This window comes from Sus scrofa, chromosome 7 (assembly GCF_054392235.1).
Source record: "Sus scrofa isolate SSC_HxYL_T2T_F1_AM1 chromosome 7, Sscrofa_HxYL_maternal_Yorkshire_Landrace_v2.0, whole genome shotgun sequence".
Classification (NCBI taxonomy): Eukaryota; Metazoa; Chordata; class Mammalia; order Artiodactyla; family Suidae; genus Sus; species Sus scrofa.
This window is the reverse complement of record NC_139389.1, coordinates 101039360-101067077: the sequence shown is the minus strand read 5'-3', so window position 1 is coordinate 101067077 and position 27718 is coordinate 101039360. Positions and strand designations below refer to the sequence as shown.

At 41.2% G+C, this 27718-nt stretch overlaps 1 protein-coding gene across 6 annotated transcripts in view; it reads left to right on the top strand.

The window, feature by feature from the left end:
* The window catches only part of LOC102159623 (uncharacterized), a 412972-nt gene that overhangs the window by 286015 nt on the left and 99239 nt on the right, over positions 1 to 27718 (top strand). For all 6 annotated transcript variants that reach the window (XR_014810989.1, XR_014810988.1, XM_084969531.1 and 3 more), the window contains one exon: positions 2202 to 2350. The gene's annotated coding sequence lies outside the window, so the exon portion shown is untranslated. The remainder of the gene's footprint in view (positions 1 to 2201; positions 2351 to 27718) is intronic.

Here is a 27718-nt window from a genome sequence, read left to right as displayed (position 1 = left end):
AAACATTGTGGAGAATATCATAGAGACAAGTAGAGAAAGTTCATACTTGAAAGCTACTTAAATTAGCTTGATTCCAACATTAAATTCTGATATCAGTGATGGCAATCACTTCCCACTGAGGTGGTTGTAGGAGTCTTCATGGGGAAGGTTGATTTTGAGGTAACATTTAAAGAATGACTAGAATTTTGATGGCAGAATAACCATCTGAGTGATGGCATTGTTCCCATGGGACATACAATAGCACACAGAAATAGTGACAGGCAAAGCCCAGAGGCTGAGATGTAAAAAACTAGTTGAAAGGCAGTATTTGATAGTGTTTTAAAGGAACTATTTATGAAGAAAAGTAGTGGAGATAAGACTAGAGAGGGTGCGTAAGATCAGAGTTTTCAGAACAAGGATTAAGACTCTGGGAATTTGGGGAGCCAGAATCATGTAACTGTTTTACTGGGGTTGGAGTAAATTTACTTAAAACTGTTTTTATAGGTCTTAGCCAAATTGTAAAACCTTAGCTCCCACAGCCTAGTAAAGCAGAAGCCAAAAGCAGAATCCAAAAGGGTAGTTAAGTCCTGGTTAACCAGTGATGGGGAGAAGATGGGACAAGGGAGCTGCATCCCATGCTGGGATCTTGTGCTTGGTGGAGGTGAGTGCGACCACCCAGGTGGATGTAGTCAGGCTGGGCTTCATGAGGTAGGTGTTCGCTTTTGATTGGTTGGGGTGGGATATTAACAGCAGTTTTCTACCTGAGCCCTGCCTGACTCCACTTCAGTTTCACAGTGTTGACCAACCTTTCCTCCACTTGCTTTGAATGTTCCTGGAGGAAGTGAGCTTTCTTACTTGCATTCATTACCTCTGACTTGAACTTGACTCCTTCTCTAGAGGCAGAAGTTTCTGTGTGGTAGTGCTAATTGGTAGATTTTGGAGATTTCTTTGGGTCTCTCTTCATTCTTCTGTGTTGTATATGAATATAGATAAATCTTCTTTTCTATTTTTATAGGACCAGAAGAAATTGTTAAGAGGTTAAGTTTAAGTTGAGGAAAACGAATGCATTGAATTTTGAAGTAGGTGTGTATTACTTTGTCTGCCTGGATTTCCTTCCACCTTTTTTTGATATTCCTTTTCCTTAGGGAAATGTCCATTTCTCTATACTATGTGGTTCTGGTGGGACAGTTACCTATAGTGCCCTTGTCCACTAAGGCACAGGTATGGGCATGTGGCCAGAGTCTGGCCAATCGTAGTGCTCTGTCCTTCTGGCTCCAGGACTTGGACATGTGATGGCATGTGACTGAAGCAGGGCCAGTCAGAGTCCTTCTCTGGAAGGATCTGCTGGGATAATAGAATTTTCTGCAACCAAGATCTTTCTTTAATCATAGGCTACCACACTTCAAAAAAACAGAGCTGAGAGGGAGAAAGATCTGATAACTTTGAGTTCTTTGACTTGGGTATGTTGGAACCCACTCCTCCACTATCCACTATCCCCACAATTTTTTTTTGCTTGAGCTATTTTGAGTTGTGTTTTGGTCACTTTGAATGAAAAATGAGTCTTAATTGATATAAAAATTTCTCTTGATATTTGCTTTATTATTGGCTTCATCTTCATGAGTGTTTTTGTCTTGGACTACCAACAAAACTTTCTGAGAGTAGAACTCCACCTCCATAGTGTTAATTTCAGCTTATACCCAGAAGTATCCTTAGAGATGGGACACCTTTTCAACATCTCATAGGCCTGTATGCTCAATTCTTTGGAGTTACGCATCTGTAAAGAAATCTCAAAATACTTGTTAACAGCATAGACAGGGACCCCTGCTCTTTGGATTTAGTTTTACAGCAAGGAAAATGGATTTTGCAAGTATTTCTGAGAAACAGATGAAAATTGTGGTAATAACATACATTAAATACTAAAAAGTGGTTCAGAGAAAAGACATTATTTCTAAAAGTATCATTAAGGTGTTTCATTATATATTAAACGAGATGCAGTTTCATACCCTGTCAGCTTAGGTTTAAGATATGGCCATGACATGTGTGTATGTGTGCGTGTAACTTTGCTATAGAAAATGGAGTGATTTAAAACCATTACAGAGTCAAAGTCTTGGATCTTTATATTAGGAAAAAGTTTCACATGTCTATATCTATATCTTGTATTATGTGTATTTGTATATAATATATATATTCATATATGTGTATTTTTTTTACTTCCCGGTCAGAAATGTTGCTGCTATCCAAATCTGAATCCATGAATGCTCAGCCATGAGTCCAGCTGGGAATGAGTTGGGACAGATGGAGGGAAAAGCAAGGAGAGGTGCCTGAATGGAGCTCATCTGAATCAGCCTGTCACTTAGAGTGACTCTGAGGGGTGAGTTGTGGCATCGGGAATAACCAGGTACCTGGGATGGTACCTGTAATCTGCAGGTGGCAGCATTGTGGTTCTATGTGGTTCCTCTCTTTGGAGCATGACTCCAGGTGGCAGCTGTAGGTACCAAAGTGCAGGGGACAGGTATGTTTTCCTCAGGCAGTTAAGGGAGCTAGGGCTCAGGATAGGGCTTTTGTTTCAGTAGAGCAACTAGGAACAAGCCCAGACTACAGAGGTGGCAGGTTAGGGGATACCTGGGACTCATCTCTGAGACAGGCTCAGGGTAGCAAGTGAATCCAGCCCTAAGAGCAGGGTAGGCTTGGAGCACCCTATAGTCACCATGTGACTTAGGAGCAACAGGACTAAATCTGCAGGGCTGGTGTCAGCTCCAGAGCTCGGCCAACTCAGGAAAGACAAGGACTGGCCTACCCCCGGGAGGGATTGGTCTTGGTGCTTCAGAGGGATCTTGAATGGACCCTGAGGCTGTGTCTACTCCTCCACATCCCCTCCCACCCAAGCCTGCCATGGGTGAAGATTCATCCTATAGGGAAGGGAGCTGAGCCAGAGGAGGTAAAACTCACTCTGGAGGAGTTCCCGTGGTGGCACAGTGGTTAACGAATCCGACTAGGAACCATGAGGTTGTGGGTTCGATCCCTGCCCTTGCTCAGTGGGTAAAGATCCGGCGTTGCCGTGAGCTGTGGTGTAGGTTGCAGACGCGGCTCGGATCCCGCGTTGCTGTTGCTCAGGCATAGGCCTGCGGCTACAGCTCCAATTCGACCCCTAGCCTGGGAACCTCCATATGCCGTGGGAGCGGCCCAAGAAATGGCAAAAAGACAAAAAAAAAAACCCAAAACAAAACAAAACAAAAAAAACCCTCACTCTGGAGAGTTCTCTCAGAATCATTTATTTACACTAAGACATCATATCTCCCCGAGATTATGTGCTCCATTAAGGCAGGGAATCCGTTCCCTCCTGTGCTTAGAACAGAGCCCAGCATATGGTGGGTGCTTAATAAATATTTAATGGATAAAGATTCTTCAAGGGATACTTTGGAGAAGTGCACTGATGTCTAAAGAGTCATATAGAATGTGCTCTGAAATGTCCACCTAAGTGACAGAAGGGAGGAAGATCCATTAAGCGGCTTCAGGATTGCACTTGCTTGCAGATCCTGCTGGGCCTCATGTGTTGTGGCAAAGAAACCCTGAGGCATGGTGCAACTGAGGCACAACGCTCTCAGCTCACTTCTGTACAAAACTGGTCACCAGGACAACAGTAGGAAGGAAAGTGGACCAGGAGGGAGTGAGGCAAGATACAAGACCCAATCCTTCCTTGCTCTGCACAGATGTAATGATGTCTCCATTAAGGCCATCTTGTCACAGAGACTGCAAGATGTTGGCCAACTGCCATGTCTGCAAAAGACTTAGGACAGGAGGTTAGTGGAACATGCCATTATTTCTGATCTTACAACTAGTCCCAAAGCCTTGATCAAGATTCATCATCTACTTTCCAAACAGAATCTTTGATGTTCCTTTCCTATCAGCAAGCACTTTGATGTGTTAAGCTGCTAGTCTGGTGGGATGGCTCAGACCTTCCTCTCTAAGGGCTCTGAGGTTTTCCATGGTTGTACAAATGGCCTTATTTATAGTTATCATTGGGCATAGGAAGCCCCACGGGACATCCCAGATGGTTCCAGACATACTTCTTCCTGCCTCCCACTGTAGAGCAGCAGCCCAGATCCTTGTGGTCATCAGGGCCAGCTACCTGCACCCCCAACATCATAACTCCTTGCCTACTTGTGCTTTGGCATGAGAAGCCTATAATGCACAGATGGCACTCATGGCTTCTAGTAGAAGCCTTGGGACTTGGGGCCTCTAATCCAGCAGTGCCTAAGGTCATTGTACAGGAGCACGAATTCCACAAGGACCACTGAGAGTGATGGTGGAAAGGGAACCACTTCAACCTGTACCTAAGTTACACCTTTGCAAAGCTAAGTGCCAGGGCATTGTGAGATAGAGCACAAAAGATGTGGGATGCCCTCAGAAACTCTCTCCCTCTGTGTTTTTTACTCTCTGTCTTCTTCTATCTTGCTTCCTCCTTCTCTGTCCCTGAATTTCTCATTGATCTTGGCCCCTCTCTGTCCCTGGACAGTCTGGTGTTCCTACCAGAGAGCAGATGCTGGGGCCACTGAGGTTACCTCTGTCTCCCACAGTCTCCCCAGCTCTGACTCACCTGAGCTGCTCCTTCCTCAGTGCTGGGGACCCTGAAAAGTGAGAGGCAGGGGGAAGCCTATGAGTAGGAACTGCTTATGAAGGAGGTGCACAGAAGGAGGGAAAACTCCAGAGTGGAAAGCTCCACTCAGAAACTTTACAAGGATAAGCACTGTTTGAATTTAACTGGAAGAGCATCCATCCTAGGGTAAACTCCATTTCCATCTTTCCTGCCCCACCTGTGGGGAAGTCATGGGGACAGATGCTGATGGGAGCAGATTAGAGATGCTGCACTCCTCTTCCAAGACAGCTCTTCCTGAACCCAGTCAAGGACTCCTTCCACCGTATAGCAGGAACTCCATACATCATCTAGACAGACTTTCCCCTGCATGCACGGACCAACAGAGCCTGAGATAGGAGCTTCCTCCTCCCAGTTCTCTCCCACTCCAGCCTCTCACCAACCAGTGACTTGTGCATTTCCACTTCTGTGCCATTGTTCTGCTGGCCTCTCCTCTAGGATGGCCTTTCCAATGCTTTTCCATTCTCCTTAAACTTTTGCTCAATTTTTAAAAGACCTAGTCTAAGCATAATTTCCTTTATGAAGATCCTGGTGGAATTATTCCCCGGTATTCTATGCTCCTTTAATGAGATCTCTGTAGTATCTGTCAAAACTTGGAGTATTTTGTACATAACAACTCATTTAATTCTCATCACAGCCTTTGAGATAGTCTATTACTATACCCAGTTTTGCACATGAGAAGACTGAGTCACAGGGAGATTAAATAACTTGTCCAAGATTACAAGCAAGTAATGTTAATTCCAAGATGATGTCTTGCCTTCATACTGGCATTGTGTAGCATTGTGTGTCACATAGCAGGCCACAGACGTGCTACTAAATGTATGATTGGGGTGCTGGTGCTCGCTCAGAAGAACCAAGTCAAATATGATTGAAGCATAAAGTGAATGTGGTTGACCCTTTATAATACTGAAGTGAATTCTCTTGTTTGTGAACTCTCTGGGCCTTTCAATTCTCTCTCCAATTCTTTTCTTTCTAGATTTTTACCAGTTTCTTTCTTTCTCTTCTGGGTGAAGAACATAAGGTGAAATAATCAAGAGGAAGAGGTTTGCTTGGGGAAGAGTGTTGAGATCTTTACTAGGTTAGGTGTTTGGCAGATCTGTTGGCTTCATGTTCTTCATTAGAGTTGGATAAATGAGAATTGGCTTTAGGCAGGGGTGGAAGAGGGAAGCTATCATAGTACCTGATGAGAAATTGAATTCAGAGAGAGAGAGAATGAGGTGGAATATATTCCTTTCAGTCCCATTGATCTTCCCTTCCATCAAAGCATCTCCTGCAGGCTTCAGTTAAAGATATAGAATTATAGGAATTAGATATGTTACCCTATCTACAATGATGGCAGGATCATTTGTCAATGAAAAAAATTCAATTGTAGAGTTTCTCAAACACTCTTTATGCCTGACTTGATTCTGAGATCTTTTTAATTGGATTTGAGTCTTTTGTTTTGTTTCTTTGGACCAAATCATTAACCCTTGTTCCACTGGGCTGAGAGAAGAAATGAAAAGCAGTTTGACTGTTAGGAAGCCCCAAGCTAAATGTAAGAGTCAGAATCCATGCCTGCCTTGTGCAGTGTAAGTACCACACCTGTTGCCTCCTCGTTTGCTGGGAGGAGGGGGTTATGTGGTCTGCTATGACCCTCGTTCTCAGTTTTCTAAGAAATGCATCAAAACCAAGGGCTGGGAGTTCCCATCGTGGCGCAGTGGTTAACGAATCCGACTAGGAACCATGAGGTTGCGGGTTCGGTCCCTGCCCTTGCTCAGTGGGTTAACGATCCGGCGTTGCCGTGAGCTGTGGTGTAGGTCGCAGACGCGGCTCGGATCCCGCGTTGCTGTGGCTCTGGCGTAGGCCGGTGGCTACAGCTCCGATTGGACCCCTAGCCTGGGAACCTCCATATGCCGTGGGAGCGGCCCAAGAAATAGCAACAACAACAACAACAACAAAAAAAAAAAAAAAAAAAAAAAAAAAAAGACAAAAGACAAAAGACAAAAAAAAAAAAAAAAAAAAAAAAAAAAAAAACCAAGGGCTAAGTCATAGAAGTCAGGAACATACTGATCTGGGGACAGAGACTCAAAGTAGAAAAATGTCTGCTTCTGTTGTTCTGTTTGTTACTAAACTAAGGGCTGGAAGAAGTCAGTGCATTAGTATTGAAAATGTTTCCTTGTTTGTAAAAGAGAGGGAATAAATTAAAAGTGTTCAGGTCTCAGAAGTTCACATCATGGCTCAGTGGTTAATGAACCCAACTAGTATCCAGGAGGGTACAGGTTCAATCCCTGGCCTCACTCAGTGGGTTAAGGATCTGGTGTTGCTGTGGCTGTGGTGTAGACTGGCAGCTGCAACTTCTAGCCTGGAATTCGACCCCAAGCCTGGGAACCTCCATATGCTGTAGGTGCAGCCCTGGGGGGAAAAAAAATGTCTGTATCTCAGAACTGGATTTTCAGAATACTGGGTCTGCAAACCAGTGTGGGCACATATTTTTCCTTACTTCTCATTTTCTCTTTAATGTCTCCTTTAGTCTTTAATCCATTCTCTCTTTAGTGCTTCTACTCTAAATTGTGTCTCAGACTTTGGGATAATAATGATCAAGATGATGATAATACTAATTTATTAATAATCTGATTTAAGAGTTTGGGCTACTCTTTATCAAGTACTTAGTATCTACTAGACACTCAAGAGTATTATTTCATTTAATGCTCAAAGTAATCTTAAGAAATAGATAAAATTATCTCCATTTTAAACATAGGAAAACTGAGGCCCAGAGAGAGTGTGTGATTTATGTGGGGTCATAGCAAGTAATGGTTGAATCAGTGTGGGCTCCCAGAATTTTTTTACCTGCAAGGCCATGCTTTTTTGTTGTTGAAGTTATAATTGTTCTATTTTATTATTAGTTATTGTTGTTCATCTCTTACTGTACCTGATTTATAAGTTAAGCTTTATCACGAGTGTGTTTGTATAGGAAATATACCCTATAGTATATGTAGGATTCTGTACTATCTGTGGTTTCAGGCATCCAGTGAAGGTTATAGAATGTAACCCCACAGATAAAAGGGGGGGGGGGACCTACTGTAGCATGAATGGAAATTGAGACCAAAAAAAAAGAAGGCAATCACTTGGCCCTCATGAAATCTTAGACTACGTTACCAGGCTGGGAATTCAAAATAAAGTGATTTGAGAAACAACTTGTCCTGAGTTGTCCAGAGAGGCAGAGCAGAGAGCCTGGATTCTAGCTGGATTGAGGGCAGTCTGACCCCGCCTGGCTCCATGCCATGGATGGTGGGTGCAAGCCCATGCTCTTAACCATTCTCTTAGGCTTAATAGGAGGAGAAGGTGGTTAGCAATGATACCTAGATGCAGAATCAGCTGGAATGTTCCTTCATAATCCTTGGCCTCTCAGATGGTATTCATGTTTGATCGTCATTATTCATCTTAGAACCTTATCTTTGGTCTCCTTGAAGATATATCTTTACCTTCTGTGATCATTAATTTTATGTGTCAGATTGACTGGGCCTTATATTTGGTCAACCATTATTCTGGATGTTTCTATAAGAGTGTTTTTTGAATTAGATTAACACTTAATTTGGTGGATGTTGAGTAAAGCAGATTGCCCTCCGTAATATGGGTGGGCCTTATCCAATCAGCTGAAGGTCTTAAGAGAACAAAGACTGCTCCCTGAGCAAGAGGGAATTCTGCCAGCAGATGGCCTTTGAACTTGAACTGCAGCAGTGGCTCTTTCCTAAGTCTGTAGCCTAAAGCTTACTCTGCAGATTTTGACTTGCCCGCCATCATAATCATGTGAGCCATTTCCTTAAAATAAATCTCTCTTTCTATATATAGTCCACATTCTATTGATTCTGTTTCTCTAGAAAACTCTAATACTTCTTCCTTCTTGGACTTTTCCTTCTCTGTCCCCTTTTAGTCCTCATTCCTCCTTCTGCCCTGATGAGAGACTGCCTCAGTGTTGGATGGCAGTTTCTTATTATTTCCTTCTTATGTTCTTTCCCTCAGAGACCACACCCATTCTCACAACTTCACAATGGATGTGAGTTAATCAAGAATCTTAGTTCTCAGCTCTGTGGTCTGCACCTCAGATTTGTTGCTGACTAGATCTTTACAGGGGGATGTCATCACACTCAGCACATTATCATTTAACCCCCACATCACTGGGCCTTCCTCCTAGTCATAAGAGTCTTCTAACCACCCAGATTTTAAACCTTAAACCTCTTTCTTAAATCTTCCTTCTCCCCTGCCCCACATCCAGCTGGCCAACCAGTGTTTCAGTTGCTTTTCCTTGGTACCCTCTTTCATCTTTCTATGGTTTGTATCCCAACAAAGTTCTTAAATTAAAATCCTAACCCTTAAAGGTGATAGTATTAGTAGATAGGGCCTTTGGGAGGTAACTAGGCCATGAAGGTGGGGCCCTCAATAATAGGATTGGTGGTCTTATAAAAGAGATGCCTCAGAGTTTCTAAGCCCCTTCTGGCATCTGAGGATGCAGTGAGAAGACTGAGACCTGGAAGAGGCCCCTTTACTAGAATCCAACTATGCTAGCACCCTGATCTCAGACTTCCAACCTTCAGAACAGTGAGTAAACAATATTTGTTCTTTATAAGTCACCTGGTCCTTGGCATTTTGTTATAGAAGTTGAATGGACTAAGACACATGTATCCTTTCTTTTCTTTGTGCTGTTGACACCACCTGGTCCAGGTCCATTTTTCTCACTTCTAGACATCTCCCTGTCTTCAAATCTACTCTTTTCTAGTATATCTCACACAGAGATGGCATATTTGCTTTCCTAAAGCACCTTTTTCTTCATCCCTCTTCTTCCTACGTTGGCAGGACAGGGAAGACAGCCCTGTCTGGAAATAGTGCTAAAGCTGAATCTGAAGTTGATCCTTTACTTGAGAGTAAGACCCAGCCCAGCTTCTCACCACATTCCCCCAAATCCTGGAAGCCAAGGTCAAAAGGAGCCTTATGCTCAGTTAGAAGCTCCTGTGTAGCAAACTTCTATTTTCAAGAGTTCCAAACATCCAGAAGCACCAAGGGGAACTTAGATGGGATATGACTTGGCATAATATGGAGGGATATACCATGAGCCAGGACTAAAACACCATATGATTCTTCCCACACACGAGGGCTGTTCCCAGCTGTCAGCCCTTGGCCTGGTGAGACTAAGCTAATTTCTCTAGAAGCTGAACTCATATGGAGATATCAGAGAGGGAACAGAATTAGAGAAGCAAAAGAAAGAAAAAAATTTCTCTTTTTAAAGTTAAATTATAGTTGATTTATAGTGTTCCTTCAATTTCTGTTCTACAGCAAAATGACCCAGTCATACATATATGCATACATTCTTTTTTTTTCATACTGTCTTCCATCATGTTCTAACCCAAGAGATTAGACAGAGCTCCCTGTGCTGTACAGTAGGACCCCATTGCTTTATCAGTTCTAAATATATTTCTTTATTTCTGAATGTTATCTCTTATCTCAAGAAGTTTCATTGGGCTCATAAAGACCAATAACCTCTGGGAAAGTAGTTTATTGAAATAACTTGCTTACAAGTACCACTGTTGGAAGGCAAGCCATTATTTGGTGTAGGGAGGGGGAGTGATTTTTTTATTGCCTTTTAAGGATGATGCAAGCACTCTTATAGCACAATGAGGTATGAAAACCTTTTACCAAATTGGGCCAAAGTTATGCAATAATAATAATAGCCAGTATTATTTATTGAGTACTTAATGGTATACTGTGCTAAGCATTTTGCATATATTAGCTCATCTACTCCTTGCAATAATCCCATTATGAACCATTATTTTTTCTGTCCTACAGATATGGAAACTGAGGTATAGGGAGGATGGCCCAAAGTGACAGCTAATAAGTAGCAGGGTCAAGATCTGAACAGGCAGTCTGGCTCCATTGCTCACAGGCATAGAAATGGGAGGAGATCCTATTGATTCCTATATTTGGCAGGTGAGAAGTCACTCTAGTTACTAATACCTAATTAGGAACTGGCCCATTTGGAAGAGTTTTATCATAACTAAAGCAGGAGTAATTTCTCTACAATGAGAATCTAACTTTGAGACTTTTCATAGGTGACACAGAACTTCCTAAGGTATGAAAAAGCTCTCAAATTTTGAATGGAATTAGGTCAAGACAAACTTTAATATATCTCTGATGGTTGGTGCAATGTATGGGGGTGTGGGCCTCAAGGCTGCTCTCAGTCAGGTCACAGGGCAAAAATAATTGAGGATGGATGGAAATTTTTAAAAACAGCTCGCTGGACTTGGAAAGGACTTCTCTTCCTTTCAAGGTGCCGATTGTTTGGGGGCAGGTAGAAAGAGTAGAGGAATCATAAATGCTGTTTCAACTTTCTTGGTGTTCAGATAAGTTTAATGGATTTTCTCCATCATGGTTAATGAGGAGAAAACCTGGAGCTGTCCAAAGAGAGTGACACTTGTTGACAAGTCTCATGCACTTCCCATGGCCCTGGGGAGCTATCAGAAATCAAAGGACTTCCATCTGGATGGGACTAATTTGTCTGGAGCCTTCTCCACTGCAACCTGTTTCCTCAGGCCACATGTTAACCTTAAGAAGGACACTCAAAGAGTGTATCATATAGAAGGATAACAGAAACTGTGTTTGACAGGGAGTTGTCAAACTGTGGAACTGCTGAGACCCAAGTTTTCTCTCTTTGCTAGCACAGCCCCTATTGGCCTCTGAGTTCTACTTGGCACTACTCAAGTTCCCCTGCAGCCACCAATGCACAGCTTGTCTCTGGATGGCTGTGGGGTCATGTTCCAGTCTCTGGGGAAAGCAAAGTCTCCACTACCAGCCCCAAACTCTAGCTGTGCTAAGCTGTACTAAGATGGTAGTACAGGAGGCCACCCTGCTCATGTACTGCAAGCAGGGATGAAAGTGGAGTAGAAGGCGAGAGGAGAGCATGGAAGGACAGGTTTAAACAAGCTCTTTGAGGCTTGAAAGAGGAATGCCCTCTTTTTCTGTGTCTGTGTGTGTGTGTGTGTGTTCACCAACAGAGCAGCCAGAATTTGAGGCTCTCAAATAGGATGTCAGCCTTGGAGAAGAAGCCAGCAGGGCCACTTGACCCACTTCCAGCCCAGCTAACCAGCTGAAAAACAGGTTAGCCTAAATGCCAAGGGCTACCTATATATGTTTGGCATTTTGAACTTGTGGCACAAATGTACTGGGCTGAGGGAGTGAAAACTGGGTACTGGAATCCAATACATGTCATCAAATTGATTCTGCCCAGAGAAAGGGGCACACAAAACTGTGAATCTGGAGGTGTCTACCCAGAGGGGCCTCCTTTCTCTAATCTGCACAAAGATGCTACATAGGCTGCCCTGCTGAGTCCTTCCTAGAGACAAGGGTATTTGCCTGATGGAGGTGTCCATTGTGCTACTGATAGCTGGTAGTGTCCCTCAGCACCTGTTGTAGGGGGAGGTGGTGGTTCAGGGTCATAACTCTCTCTCTCTTCTTTTCTTGCAAACACAAGTCTTAAAATATAATTGCTTTTTTGGTGGTATCTTTGGTTTTGGAATTAGGGTGATGTAGCATCATAAACTGTCTTTGGGAGTGTTCCTTCTTCAACCTTTTGAAAAAGTTTAAGGAGGATGGGCACCAGTCCCTCTTTGTATGTTTGGTAGAATTCACCTGTGCAGCCATCTGGTCCTGGAACTTTTATTTGTAGGGAGTGTTTTTATGACATATTCAATTTCACTTCTAGTGATCAGTCTGTTCAGTTGGTCTGTTTCTTCTAGATTCAGTTTTGGCAGGCTGTAAGACTCTAGAAAGTTATCTGTTTCTTCCAGATTGTCAGATTTGTTGGCATATAATTGTTCATAGTATTCTCGCATGGTTTTTTGTATTTCTGCAGTATCCATTGTGATTTCTCCTTTTTTGTTTCTTATTTTGTTCATTTGGGTTCTTTCTCCCCTCTTCTTAGTGAGTCTAGCCAGAGGTTTGTCAGCTTTGTTTACCTTTTCAAAGAACCAGCTCTTAGTTTTATGGATTTTTTTCTATTGTTTTTTGAATCTCTATTTTATTGATTTCCTCTTTGCTCTTTATGATTTCCTTCCTTCTGCTGACTTTAGGGGTTTTTTCTTTTTTTTTTTTTTTTCGTTCTTTTTCTAATTCATTTAGGTGGTGAGTTAAGTTGTCAATTTGAGATTTTTCTTCTTTTTTGAGGAAGGCCTGTTTTTCTATGAACTTCCCTCTGAGCACTGCTTTTGTGGTGTCCCATAGATTTTGAGTGATTGTATCTTCATTATCATTTGTCTCAAGGTATTTTTAATTTCTTTCTTGATTTCCTCATTGACCCATTGGTTTTTTAGTATCATGTTGTTTATTCTCCATGTAGTAGGATTTTTCTCATTTCTTTTCCTATGGTTGATTTCTATTTTCATGCCATTGTGGTCAAAGAAGATACTTGAAATAATTTCTATACTCTTAAATTTGCTGAGGTTAGCTTTGTGCCCCAGTATGTGATCAATTCTTGAGAATGTTCCATGCATACTTGAGAAGAATGTGTATTCTGATTTTTTTGGATGTAATGTCCTGAAAATGTCAATTAAGTCTAACTTTTCTATTGTTTCCTTTAGGATCTCTGTTGCCTTACTGATTTTCTGTCTAGAGCCTCTGTCCATTGCCGAGTGGGGTGTTAAAGTCTTCTAATGTGATTGTATTCCCATTGATTTCTCCTTTTATGTCTGTTAATATTTGTTATAGGTATCTGGGTGCTCCTATATTAGGGGCATATATGTTGACGATTTTAATATCCTCTTCTTGAATGGATCCTTTAACCATTAAATAGTGTCCTTCTGCTTTTGCCATGGGGTTAATCTTGACCACCTAAGAGAGGAATGTGAAACTCTGTTGAAAAGTTTGGCACTTTCTGATTCTCTTCTTTTATCTGTGTGACAGAGACGTTTAATAGCTGCCTTTATCTGGGAATGCACGGACTCAGAGAATTGATTCTAGGAGACTCTAGGACAGCAAGGCTGATGTTGCTCCATTCCCAGGAGAAAGTCTATTGAAATGAGTGACAGAAACAAACAGGGAGGGGGTGGGGTTGGAGGGGGCTTTATTCTTTCTGTCTTATGTTATGCCATGAGGGCTTTTAGATGATCAATACATTGTAGAATCTCTGTTGGAAAAAAAGAAGTCACCCACCATGGACCTTTATCATACTCTGTATCCTCTTATACCCTATAAAAAGATAAACAGATAACCTTTGCCTCTTTCATGCAGCCTTCCCAGAACAAGTGACAGGTGGGTCTCCAATCTCTGCTCTGACATTTGACACCATTCAGGAAGCAATCTCATTAAAGAAAAAAGCTCTTGGAGTTCCCATCATGGCGCAGCTAAAACGAATTTGACTAGGAACCATGAGGTTGCGGGTTCAATCCCTGCCCCACTCAGTAGGTTAAGGATCCAGCGTTGTTGTGAGCTGTGATGTAGGTCACAGACACAGCTCGGATCTGGCATTGCTGTGGCTGTGGCATAGGTTGGCAGCAACAGCTCGGATTAGACCCCTAGCCCGGGAACCACCGTATGCCACTGGTGCAGCCCTAAAAGGACAAAAGACAAAAAAGAAAGGAAGAAAGAAGGAAGGAAGGAAGGAAAGAAAAAGAAAGAAAGAAAGAAAGAAAGAAAGAAAGAAAGAAAGAAAGAAAGAAAGAAAGAAAGAGGCTGAGAAACTAGTTTGAGCATTTTCTGATTATAATTTAACATTATCTCGAGTAGAAAATGGCAAAATTTTGTTAGGAAAAAACCCTTTTGACTGATATAGCTTTTCTAGTTTGGAACATCTCAGTCACTGCTTATAAAAAGAGGATTTTGTTGATTTTGAGGCTTGGCAAAAAAAAATGATCTACTCTTTAGTCAAAAATTGCTTTATAAAGAGTATGTAATTTTTTTTTGTTACTTTTCCAGAAGTTCTTTGTATCCTTTCTTATCTCCAGTGCTCTAAAATTGCATGATGATATTCCTTGGTCTTATCCATTTATTGTGCTAAATGCTTAGTGGGGTCTTTAATCTGAGGAATTGTGTCCCATGGGGAAAATGCAACATTTTCATTGATTACGCTTCTTTGATAATTTTGTTTCTTTCTATTTATTCTGTTTTGTCTTGATGGAGCTCATAGTATTCAGATGTTGAATTTCTTGGGCTTTTCTAACTTTAAAAAGAATCTTTTCTCTCAGGGTTTTCGCTCTTTTGATTAATTAATTAATAAAAATCTTAAAGCAAATCCAAACTTAGCAAAGGTTTGCATATATAGTAACAACTTTTTTTTTTTCAGAAACAATTTGAAAGCAAATGGTGGACATGAAAATACCATGGTAACCAGATGCTTTAATGTGTATTTCCTACAAACAAGGGCATCTTCCCACAGAATTACAATGTAACCATCAAAATTGAAAATTAACGTTGATACATTACTACCATCTATTTCTGAGTCCCCAGTCAAGTTTTTCTAGTTTCCTTAATAAAATCCTCTATAGCAAAAAGATCCAGTTCAGAATTAGTGTTCTCGTTAATCTCCTTCAGCCTAGGATAATTTCTCAGTCTTTCCTTTGTGAGCCTGATACTTTTGAAGAGTACAGGTCAGTTATTTTGTAGACATACCCTGTTCTTGGGTTTGTCTGGTGTTTCCTCTTGATTGGGCTCAGGTCTTGCATCCTTGGCAGGACTATCGCAGAAACGATACTGTGTGCTTCTCATTGTATCCTGTCAGGTGGCATGTGATGTTCTCTTTGATCATTTGATTAAGAAGCTATCTGCAAGACTTCTTCAGTGTAAAATTCTACTTTCTGTCTTTATACAGTAACTGTTTTATTGGAAGGAGTTGTGAACCTACATGAGTATTTTGTAAACTATGTAAGATGTATGGATAGATATTTTGAAAAAAAAATAGCTATTAAGAAGAAACCAATGACAGCTTGCTCAAGTTACTAGTGTAATTCTGCCTATTTTTCCATGTAAAGGCGTATTAAAGAACTTTTATGAGGAATTGAGGAGGCTGAGGAGTTTAGCATTGTATTATATTTCTCCATCTCTTTCTCTTATAAGCCGATTTTAGTAAATGTCCATCTTAATCTAAAATTTGAGTCTCCGTTTTTAAAACAACTGTAGGATATAGATGTGTATGTATATCTGTATCTATACATTTATTTCCTAGCATTGTCGCTGAGAGTGTCTAAAAGAAATGTACCCCAATAGCAACAAGCATACCTAATGACAATCCTGGTTTTTATTTTTCTTTTTTTAGGGCTGCACCCATGGCATATGGAGATTCCAAGGCTAGGGGTTGAATCTGAGCTGTAGCCGCTGGCCTACACCACAGCCACAGCAGTGCCAGATCCAAGCCATGTTTGCAACCTATACCACAGCTCATGGCAATGCCGGATCCTTAACCCACTGAGCGAGGCCAGGAATCGAACCTGCGTCCTCACAGATGCTAGTCAGATTCCTTTCCACTGAGCTATGACAGGAACTCCACAATGCTGGTTTTTAAATATCATTCTCCAGTAAAAGCAACCAGTGCTCCTTGGAGAAACAGTTCCTTCCAGGCTAGATTAGAAAAAGTACAGAATGAGCCTGGAATAGCTTATGCTGCCAGAAAGTAAGAAAGTACTCAAAAAAAATGATGGGGACCTGTTGAAAGGACACAGGAACCAAATTTTAAAAAAAAGCTTTCACTGGCCAAATCTGGGACAATTTGAACACAAAATAATTAATGAGGATAGAATAAGATAGGTAAGATAGAATAAAGATAAATATCCATGAGTCCACACTGAAGTAAATAAACACTTTTGTAAATAAATAATTGGAGGAGAAAAAAAAGCTCCAGCTAGAATTTCAATTAAAAATGTATGGGAATGATGGAAAATTTTAAAAATTTACATTTGGCAAACACCACAGTAACAATTGTTATAGGAAAAAACATCAATTGATGCTAGAATTAGTGAGTCAAAGTGAGTTGGAAAACAGAATACTTTGTTCCCCACAGTATAGTTATTTAGTGGGAGTTCCTGTGTGGTGCAGTGGGTTAAGGATATGGCATTGTCACAGCTGTGGTGAGGGTTTGATCCCTGGCCTAGGAACTTCATGTGCCAAGGCACAGCCAACATATACACACACACACACACACACACACACACACACACACACACACACACACACATATATGTATATGTATATAGAGAGAGAATATATTAATATATGTATTGTATATACACTATATGCAATATATATCCCTGGCCTAGGAACTTCATGTGCCACAGGCACAACCAACATATATACATACATATATATGTATATGTACATATAAAGAGAATATATTAATATATATATTGTATATACACTATATGCAATATATATCCCTGGGCTAGGAACTTCATGTTCCACAGGTACGGCCAACATATATACACACATATATATGTATATGTATATATAGAGGTAATAATATACATATTGTATATACACTATGTATATATACATGTGTCCACATATAGATATGCATAATTTATATATTATATATACACATATATACATGTATATAATTATTAATTACAAAGGCAGCATTAGAGTGGAGAATCCTAATAGACGCCACCTTAACCAAATGATTAAAATTAACATCACTGGTGATGAGTCACAGCAATATCATGTGCTTCATAATGTGATACACTGAGAAGGAATATTCTACAAGGTAGCTGACCAGTACTTTTTAAAAGTGTCAAAGTTATCCAAGACAAAGAAATAAGGAGCCTCTGTCCTAAATTGCAGAAGTCTACAGAGACATGACAGCCAAGTGTAGTGTATAATCTTGGATTAGGTCCTAGACTAGATGAGGAGAATCAGTGATGTTTGAAAAGGTCTATACTTTAATTAAGAGTATGGTATCAATGTTAATTTCCTGATTTTGACAAGCGTGCTGCAATTATGTACAGTGTTAACACTTGGGAAAGATGAGTGAAGGGTCTGTGGTAACTCTACATACTATATTTGCAACCTTTTTGGTAAGCAATGAGAAGCTTTTAAATTTTAAAAAAGTCAGAGATTGTGTCTTTCTGTTAAGCAGCCCTGAAATATCATAGATAAGTCTTCCTCTGGTGTCTATTTTCTCCTGTCTGTCACCCTGGGAGGGAGTTGAGACAGGGCTTGGAGTCTCATTATTCAATATGCAGGCTTTCATGAATTCTTCCATTTTCATTTAGTATTTTACCCTCTGTTGAATCTTGTGTCTCCAGGCCTGAAACGATTTTGGCTCAGTTTCTCCAGGAGAGATGCCTCTCATCTCCTGTAGTAGGTAGAGGAGGGCTGCCATCTGATGGCATGGGGTTTGGAAAAGGACAGGGCTGTTGGGTAAATGCTTCGCATGAAGACTTTTGCCCCCCAGGTTATTTCTAGCCATCTCTTCCTCTGCATCGTTAGAAGTACCCAGTTCCTTCAAACCCAAAGCCTTTCACGGGCTCAATGGCACAAATAAGCTTACTCCTCATCAGCCATCTTCCTGGAGGCAGTTCAGTTTCAACCTTCTCTGGATTGTAGTCATCACTCATCCATTCACTTCCCATCATCTTGGCTTCTGTCATCTCCCCTCCCATCTTTTGTGTCCATATGTTTATTCCTTTAAATGTCCATACTATCATTTTAGAGAAATTTCCTTGGGAAGCAAAGGTAAAATACATGCTTTTAATTTCTAGGCTTTACTGGAAGTCCTCACAATGTTTTGTGCCTGTTTTCTGAGCCTGTTCATCTGATCCTCATGCAAAATGGATGTGGGCTGATACTGTAACTTTCAGAATTCCTGAGATGCATGTGAAGACTAGGTGCCTTTTGGAGTTCTTACTGTGGCTCAGTGGGTTAAGAATCCAAGAACCGTGAGGTTGCGGGTTCAATCCCTGCCCTTGCTCAGTGGGTTAAGGATCCACTGTTGCCGTGAGCTGTGGTGTAGGTTGCAGACGTGGCTCAGATCCCGTGTTGCTGTGGCCGTGGCATAGGCCGGCAGCTATAGCTCCAGTTCGACCCCTAGCCTGGGAACCTCCATATGCTGCAGGAACAGCCCTAGAAATGGCAAAAAGACCAAAAAAAAAAAAAAAAAAGAATCTGACTAGTCTCTGTGAGGATGCAAGTTCAATCCCTGTCCTTGCTCAATGGGTTAAGGATCTGGCATTGCTGCAAGCGGTGGCATAGGTCACAGATGATGCTCCAATCCAGTGTTGCTGTGGCTATAGCATAGGCTGCAGCTGCAGCTCCAGCTTGACCCTTGGCCTAGGAACTTCCATATGATGCAGATGTGGCCATTAAAAAAAAAAAAAAGGACTAGGTGCTTCTTTTGGACCCTTGCAACCCTGAGACGCTGGTATTTTTAAAGGTCCTCTATTCATGTAATATAAACTGGTGTAGGCTTTCAACAAATAGTGTCTAAAATATTCAGGTACTAGACCTCAAGGTGTGTTGTAGGGGGTCATTTTCATCTGAGGGTTAGCACACACTGGACCACGTGACTGAGACTTGAGGTGTAGCCACTCTGGGCAGAGTGGGAGTAGGAAGAAAATCCAATGAAGAGCATGTGCTTTGGAGCCAGAGAGATCTGGGTTCAAATTCCCTATCAGATACTAGCTTGCTGCATATTCTTGAGTTAGTTATTTATCCATTATTTTCTTCACATTGTTCACATACAAAATGGATATAATAATACCTTCTTGGTTCATTGCTTGAATTTAGTATTATAATGTATATAAAACATAAGTGGTACCTAATATTATTACTATAGCCATTAAAATGATTTATCTACTGGGCATCCAAGGATGACAGAGGCCAGTAGTGGGGAAAAAATAATCTTGTGCTCCTTTAAGTGTTGGGCTGTGATTATCTTGCAACTTAGAACTGAGCTGGAAAGCATGGACCCCATGCTGCACTCCCACAAATACTCTGATTTGGTTTTGATGTCAGCCATTCAAGCTGCAGGAGTTGCCTTCCTCTCTGTGTTCTTACCTGCCAGTGATGCTGCTGTCTCCTTAGCAAGCCAGAGACCTGTCAGGTCAGGCTTCTTGGCAAAAAAACTCCATTTTTGTTCTCCTTTGGAGTTTGTTCAGCAAAGAGAATGCTTGCCTGGTTCCTTTGGAAGTTAAAACCCACGTGTATCTTTGGTGCAAAATACTGATGCCTGACCCAAGGCCTTCCTGATAATGCAGGTGGGAAGTCATGCCTGAAGGAAGTAGCTGAATGTCTGGCGTGGGCAGCCACCTGGAGTGGGGCCATTAGGTACACAGCAGTGCTGTCCAAGGTCTTGAGGAGATGACATCTCTCTTTGTCATTTCCTTCTTGTGTAGTGCGTAGAAGGAGGGCTTATGTGCCCTATCCTACACAGCTAGGTGGCGGCTGGCAGGGCTCTTCTGGATCACTCAGAGGTCAGGGATGGGTGGGAGTCTGCTCTTGAAGTTCAGTGGGTTCTCTCCAAGAAAGTTATAAAAGCCCATCACAGTGCTGCCAAGAGAGTTGCTTTTACAACAATAAGGAAGAACAGCTGTTGCCTCCAGGACTGTTGTTCCAGAAACTCATAACAGCACGAGCTTTGATTTTAATATTCTTTTATAGAGGGGCTTGGAGAAGACATTTTATAGCTGGCAAATGTTTTTAATCATAACAGGGCGTGTGTTCACCAAGGAGCCCTGCAGAAACCAAGGGGAATGCTGAATATGACCAGAAGCCTGGCAATTTCTTTGTGATAGAAAATATTTGGCAGAGAGGAGAGGGAGAAGTGTGGAAAGAGAAGTGATGGCTCTTGTCTTAGAAGGGAGAAAAGAATCCAAATAAATTTTATTTAAGAGCATGTACTGAAGAGTAAGATTGCTTTACTCACATATAAACAATATGATAGAAAATCATGGACTTGGAGAAAAGACTTGTGGCTGCCCGATGGGAGGGGGAGGGAGTGGGAGGGATCGGGAGATTGGGCTTATCAGATACAATTTAGAATAGATTTACAAGGAGATCCTACTGAATAGCATTGAGAACTTTGTCTAGATACTCATGTTGCAACAGAACAAAAGGTGGGAAAAAATATAATTGTAATGTATACATGTAAGGATAACTTGATCCCCTTGCTGTACAGTGGGAAAATAAAAAATAAAAAAAATTTAAAAAAATAAAATAAAATACAGGTTCTTCTCTCTAACCCACAGATAGAACTTCTTTAAGGAAACTGAGGTCTGCTCACTACACACAGGTGACTAGCACAAGTTTGCCTCTTGTAGGTGTTACTTTTTAAATTATAAGTGGAAAATTTTTCAATTGATTATTTCTGTGTTTCCAAGTCATAGAAAATGATTTCAGTACAAACAAATGGTAAAGTCTGCGTGTGCAGCATAAGCAAAGGGGGCTTTGTGGTATAAACATGTCCTGTCATAGTTCTTTCGTTCATACCCAGCCACTGGGTTGGGGTCACCAAGTGGTTCAATGCATATAAGAAGAACCCAACCCTGTTGCTCTTAGATGAATTTGAAAAATCAAGCACAATTAAAGAAAGATCTTGATAAGTCACATAATCCATCTTCAGTGACTATAGCATTAGCTAGTCCCAAAAGGAGATGACTTGAAGAAGCATTTTAAATAGACAGTCTTATAGAATTTAAGAGATGAGATATTGTATTTATTTCTTGCTTTTTAGGGCTGTACCTGTGGCGTGTGGAAGTTCTCAGGCTAAGCGTTGAATCAGAGCTGCAGCTGCCATCCTATGCCACAGCCACAGCAATGACAGATCCAAGCCACATTTGTGACCTACACCACCACAGCTCATGGCAATGCCAGATCCTTAACCCACTGAGCAAGGCCAGGGATCGAACCTGCATCCTCATGGATACTAGTTGGGTTCATTACCACTGAGCCACAACAGCAACTCCCAAGATACTATTTTTAAAATCAAGATCCACATTCGTGTGAAGAAACATTCATGAAGTCAGTTAGCTGCCCAGGCAGGCTTCATGGAGTAGCCCCTGGTGAGGATATCTCAGTCCAGCAACTGAGACCTCGGCCTTGGGGTTTGAGAACCCACTTGTGTCAGCACATGTGGGTGCTCTAGTTCTGAAGTGTGAAGGGACATTTTCCAAACTCATAAGACACTGATTTATAAACGTATTAATGCAGGATTTCTAGTAATCAGATGCTTATCTGGATCATCTCCAGATGATATCTTCCCTAGAGATCCTCAGGTTCCTTAGAAAACTCACAGTCAGAGAAAGGGCTACCTACTCTCCCAGGACCAGCTCTGGTAGAACCTGAAAAGTTGTCCTAGGGAAAGATACTTTTCTAGCAACTGGAAACCACAAATTGATCAGACTACTGGTTAGACTTAGACCTATTTTTAAAACCCTAACCAGAACTTTTCTATTTCTCTCTTGTCTCTGGATTCCACATAGAGCTTTTCATTGCTTTTTTTATTAGCATGTCACAATTTTCAAAACTGTAGTTTATCTCAATAAGCTAAAGTCCATTTGAGATTAGTAGTTTTCCTGTGGAAATACGGAAGACTCCTGGAGCCCTTGATAAAATTTGGGGGAAAAAAAAAAGATTTGGGAGACTCTCCAGTCTTAAATGTAATATGTTTTCCAAACATCTCTGAGGATGAATGACTTACAAGGAACGAATACCTGGGGAGCTAATTCCATTCATTGCATATTAATTTTTGCCATTTTAGTTTTCAAAGATATCATTTTCTGACTTTGTTTCTAAATCCTAGTACAAATTTTAGGGACCTCTGTGACTGTTCAGAAGAATTATTTTGTAGTCTATTTCCCAGGTCATCAGGAACACCAACTTTCTATAATTCTACTTTGTCAAGTTGCATACATACAAAATCAGTAAGAAAGAATAAAACAGTTCCATGGCTTGCCCCCTTCAGCTTGATTTATAGAAGTACAGCCTATCAGGGTCCTTTCTTTCTGACTTAAATTGGGGGCCAGAGGGTTCTTTGGGATGTCTCATGAACCAGTCTATGACAGACTAGATGTTATCATAGTGACACATCTAACTATCCCCAATGAATCAGGGACCTAAAGCTATATGACCACCAATACTTGGCCACTGCCTGTGAGCTTCCATCTGGAAACTCCACAGCTTCTCTGAAAAGTTCCACTACATCTGTGCCATGGGCAGACAATGCCCTGAGAAGTGAACTACTGGGAGGGACCAGGGCCTGATGAAAACCTTGCAAGTCTACCTGGACACAATTGTCTTTGCCTTTTCACAAAGGCTGTGCTGAGATGTACCTGTTTAAGCTACAGGTGTGTAATAAGGAAAACATCAAGAGCCCAGAAAAGGAAGCCTAACTTTCTTGAGTCCCTCCCTTCAGTCAAGGCTGTGTCTGCCCCTGATATATTTAAGAAAATCTTTCTGTTTCTTGGAGAAAGCCCAAGAACTTTGACTTTATGCCCCATGTAAGAATCTAATCCATAGTATTGGAAAACTTTTAAGGAAAAGCTTAAAAGTGTTTTAATTGTAAAGCTTTTACTCCTTTTCTAGATTGTTAAGTCTTGAGATCAAAATTCACTTTGATTCTTTGTTTAGGGGAAAATCGTTCTGTGGGAACTTAAAAAAAAAAAAAACTTTTTTAAAAAGAAGAGTTTATTTTTTACTGCTTCAAACAGTTTTAGATTTACCCATCTCTTAGGCTCATCTTGGTTCCAGTAGTTTGACAGCCTCTTGTTTTTGGTGACCACGGCACTTTTGAGGAATACTGACCAGGCATTTTGTAGAATGTCCACCACTGGAATTTATCTGATGTTTTTCTCATGATGATGCTGCGGTTGTGGATTTTGTGGAAGAAGATGAGGGAGGCAAAGTGTCATTTTTTTCCCCACTTCATATCGGGGTTACCTACTAGCAATATGATTTATGACTGTTGATGTTGACCTTGATCACAGGACCGAGATGAGTTGGTCACAGGTTTCCCCACTGTGGAGCTGCTCTTTTTCCCTCTCTTTCCATCCTGTCCTCTTTGGAAGGAAGTCACTAGGCACAGCCACACTTCAGGAGTGGGGGGTTATGCTCTCCCTCTTTGAGAGCAGAACATCTACATAAATTATTTGGAATTCTTCTATACAAGAGATTTATCTTGTCTCCTCTCCCCATGTATTTGTGTATCCAATAATTTATTTGTTTTAGTATGGACTCATATATATTTCTTTAAAATTTAGATTTTAATCCAATAATACTTATTTGATTTTTTGCTTAAATTGTTCCAGTATTGCCATTTGGGAGATCTATTAGTTGGTTCCTGTGCTCCTTTGACACTCCCATTAATATGGGTTATTTTATTTTATTTTATTTGTGCTTTCTTACTTGCTGGCACTATAAGATGCTTTAAGCTCATTGTGCCTATTTCTTGCCCTAGTCCTTGAATCAATCATTTCTTCAAGGAGCCCTAATTCCTTTTATTGGAGAATAGTATTAGAAATAAAGATCTGGACACTATATATGCACCTTGCTATGGGCATGTAATTTCTTCTCTGTCCTCTGGGCAACAGAAATATGTATGTGAGTATAGACATGTGTATAAATATTTTATATGTAACCATCTGTATCTTTATTAAGCCAAACATGAGTTCATACAGAGGGCTCAAATGCTAATCCATTACCATATGGATTAATTTAGCCTCCTCCCCTTACTTCCTACTTCCAACAGTGAGATACCTAGCTCTGTAGGAAATTTTTATGCAGATAAATCAGTGCTAACATTTTGACCAAAAATTTTCAGATATCTCTATCTTTCTCTGTCCATGTTCTTGCCTTTCTGCTGTGTATGTGCGTATACAAATACATATGTATGTATATATGAATATTTATGTATTAAATGTATATATTTCTTTATTTTCACATAAGTGGTACATATCTTACCTCTCTCTTTATAGTGTGTTTTTTACCTACATGTCAACAACATCTTTTCAACATCTTTTATGTTAGTAAATTCTGATGTATGACTTTGTTTTTAAATGTATGTGTTCCATAAACTACTAGCCCCTTATTCATGAATGCTTTGCTTCTTCCCTAAATGGTCACTATTACAAAAAATGCCATAATGCAATATCCTTCTACACATTATCTCTGTAGGAGATATTCCTGCAAGTGCAATTTATCCTACTGAGATAAGAATCTTTAAACTTTTCAAAGCTCTTCTAGGAATATATAATTTCATTTGGATGTAACTTCGGGGAGTCAGCCCCCTACCCCAACCTGATGGTTTAACTGGGGGCTTGGTGAGCATGAAGGGGTTGCAGTGGGGGCTTGGATCTGTTTTCACCTTTGCAGTTTTCACCTTCAGTCAGCACCTGTTTCTGGGACATTGAACTCAGTTGTCTTCTGGCCTGGTCTGGCCTTCCTTACTCAGGGGCCAACTGCTGAAATCTCCTGTAAGCTGCAGTCTCTCCTCTTCCCCATGCTTCTCTACCCCAGCATTTTTATCCATTCCACTACCCTGTCCTAATTGATCCCTGGAAGCCCTGAGTGTGTCAGCCCCTGCTTAATCCCCAGAATGCCATTAACACATTTCTCTAAGTATCTGGGACAGGCAAACAAATGTGCAGATCAAGCAAGAAAGAAGACAAATTAGATTAAATCCTTACTCAAAACGTGGAACTAGTAGTTCCCATCGTGGCATAGAAGAATCAGATCCAACTAGGAACCATGAGGTTGCAGGTTTGATCCCTGGCCTTGCTCAGTGGGTTAAGGGTCCAGTGTTGCTGTGAGTTGTGGTGTAGGTCACAGATGTGGCTCAGATCCCACTTTGCTGTGATGTAGGCTGCAGCTGTAGCTCTGATTGGACCCCTCATCTGGGAACCTCCATATGCTATGGGTGCAGCCCTAAAAAGAAAAAAAAAAAAAAAAAAAAACCCAACTTGGGACTAAACCCAGAGAAAGACCTATCAGAAAGTGCCAGGGAGAGGCTATGTCTGACACCCTGGTGTGCTGATGCTACTAATCCCTGCCTTGTGTCCATTGCTAAGCTGCTTGCTGAAAAGGGCAGGGCAGAGAGAACTTTCTTAGAGCGTTTTTCATTAAAGAAACTCCTAAGGATTAGAAGACTTTGATGAAATGGTGAAATGACAGGCAATGTGTGTGTGGGACCTCTCCTGAACTCATTTACTTCCCCCACACATTTGTTGTGAGGATTGGAGAAGATAACATAGAGCAGTGGCGTAGAGTAGATATTCAGTAAATAATAGCAGCTAAAGAGAGCTAATATTTATTGAGGGTTTGTTATACACCAGACACTATTCTAGGTATTTTACATATGCTAATTGATTTCATCCCCATGACAACATGTGAACTGGATGTTATTTTTCCCCTAATTTTATAGATGAGGAAAATGAGGCATGAAAAGATAAAGCAATTGGCCTAAGCTCACACAGATAGTAAGGGGAAAGAAGAGGATTCACGGCTAGGCATCCATCTCCAGAGCCTGGATTTCCATTCCAGGGCACATTCTCGGGAAACATTATTTCCTGATGAAATGAAGGCTGCCTTTGGAATCTAGATGCCTCAATATCCATTCTCTCTTTCTTCTTAGTAATTGAATCCCAATATTTTTCACAGGTTGGTAATAGCCCAGTAAAAAATAAACACTGCTCCAAACTCCCTTTGCAGATAGGGTGGACATTTGACACAGTTCTGACCACTGAGATGGAAACCAAAGGGACAGATTCAGCTGGCACTCACCTTCCCATCTTTTTTCCTCCTGCATTTGCTGCCTGATCACATTTGTGATGCCTGGAATTTCAGGAGCCTCCTTGTGAGCAAAAGAATGAAAGCCTAGTGCCAAAGATGGGGGAGCAGAAAGAGAGAGGGGGGCCTGGGATGCCGACAACATTGTGAAACCACCCACCAGTCCTAGAGTGCTCACATCTGACCCTTCTAGGAAAACCATTCCCTTTTTATTTTATTTTATTTTATTTTATTTTATTTTATTTACTTATTTTTTGTCTTTTTATGGCCACACGCATGGAGGTTCCCAGGCTAGGGGTCAATCGGAGGGAGCTACAGCTACCAGCCTACACCACAATGAGAGTAGGCAATGAGGGATCCGAGCTGCATCTGCGACCTACACCACAGCTCATGGCGATGCCAGATCCTTAACCCACTGAGCAAGACTAGGAATCAAACCCACATCCTCATGGATACTAGTTGGGTTTGTAACCTGCTGAGCCATGACGTGAACTCCAATCATCCCCTTCTTAGTGAAGCCTCTCTAAGTCTGGTCTCGCTTATCTGCAGCCAAAATCAATCATAACTGATACAAAAATCTCAGTTCTACTAGTGAGTCCTTCAGGTAAGGGGTCTGTGTACAGTATACCTCATTAAGCTCAGAGCCTATTTATTTGTTTACTCTCATGTCTCATGTCACACCTCACAATGTCTGGAAAGGCAGATACGCAGCCCATTACCAGCAAGAAAGAAAGGAAGAGGAAGGAAGGACTAAGGGAAGTAAGGGAGAGAGGGAAGGAAAGAGGAAGGAAGGGAAGAACAGAGGAAGAAGGGAGGAGGAAGACAGGAGGTAGACAGTGTTACTACCAGCTGGCCATGAGCACCCATAGTACATGGGGTTTGTCTCTTTTCCTGTCTAGCCACACAGAGTCAGCCTCTGGATGCCTGCGAGTTCTGTGTTCCCCTGGCCTTGTCATCATTCCCTGTTTTCTAGTCCTTTTCCCTCTCCCAGTCTCTTTTTTTCATCTGGCTGGTTCTCCTAGTGGTCAAGCCAAGGAGACCCTCAATTCTGATTCTATCCTAAAGGACAAAGAGGGGGTTCCCCTCCAGTTGTCTGTGTGCATTCAGCTTAGTGGGTTCTGAGACTTGCTAAAATTGACAGTGGTAAGAACATGGATAGAGGACCTAGACTGCATGGGTTCAAATCCCACTCTATCGCTCACCAATTGTGTGATCCTAGAGAGGTTACCTAGTCTCTCTGTGCCACAGATTACTTATCTCTAAAATGAAGATAATAACAGGACCTATCTCGTAGAGTTCTTATGAGTTTATTTGTAAAACATTTAAAATAGTGGATCTCAACTGGGGATAATTTTACCC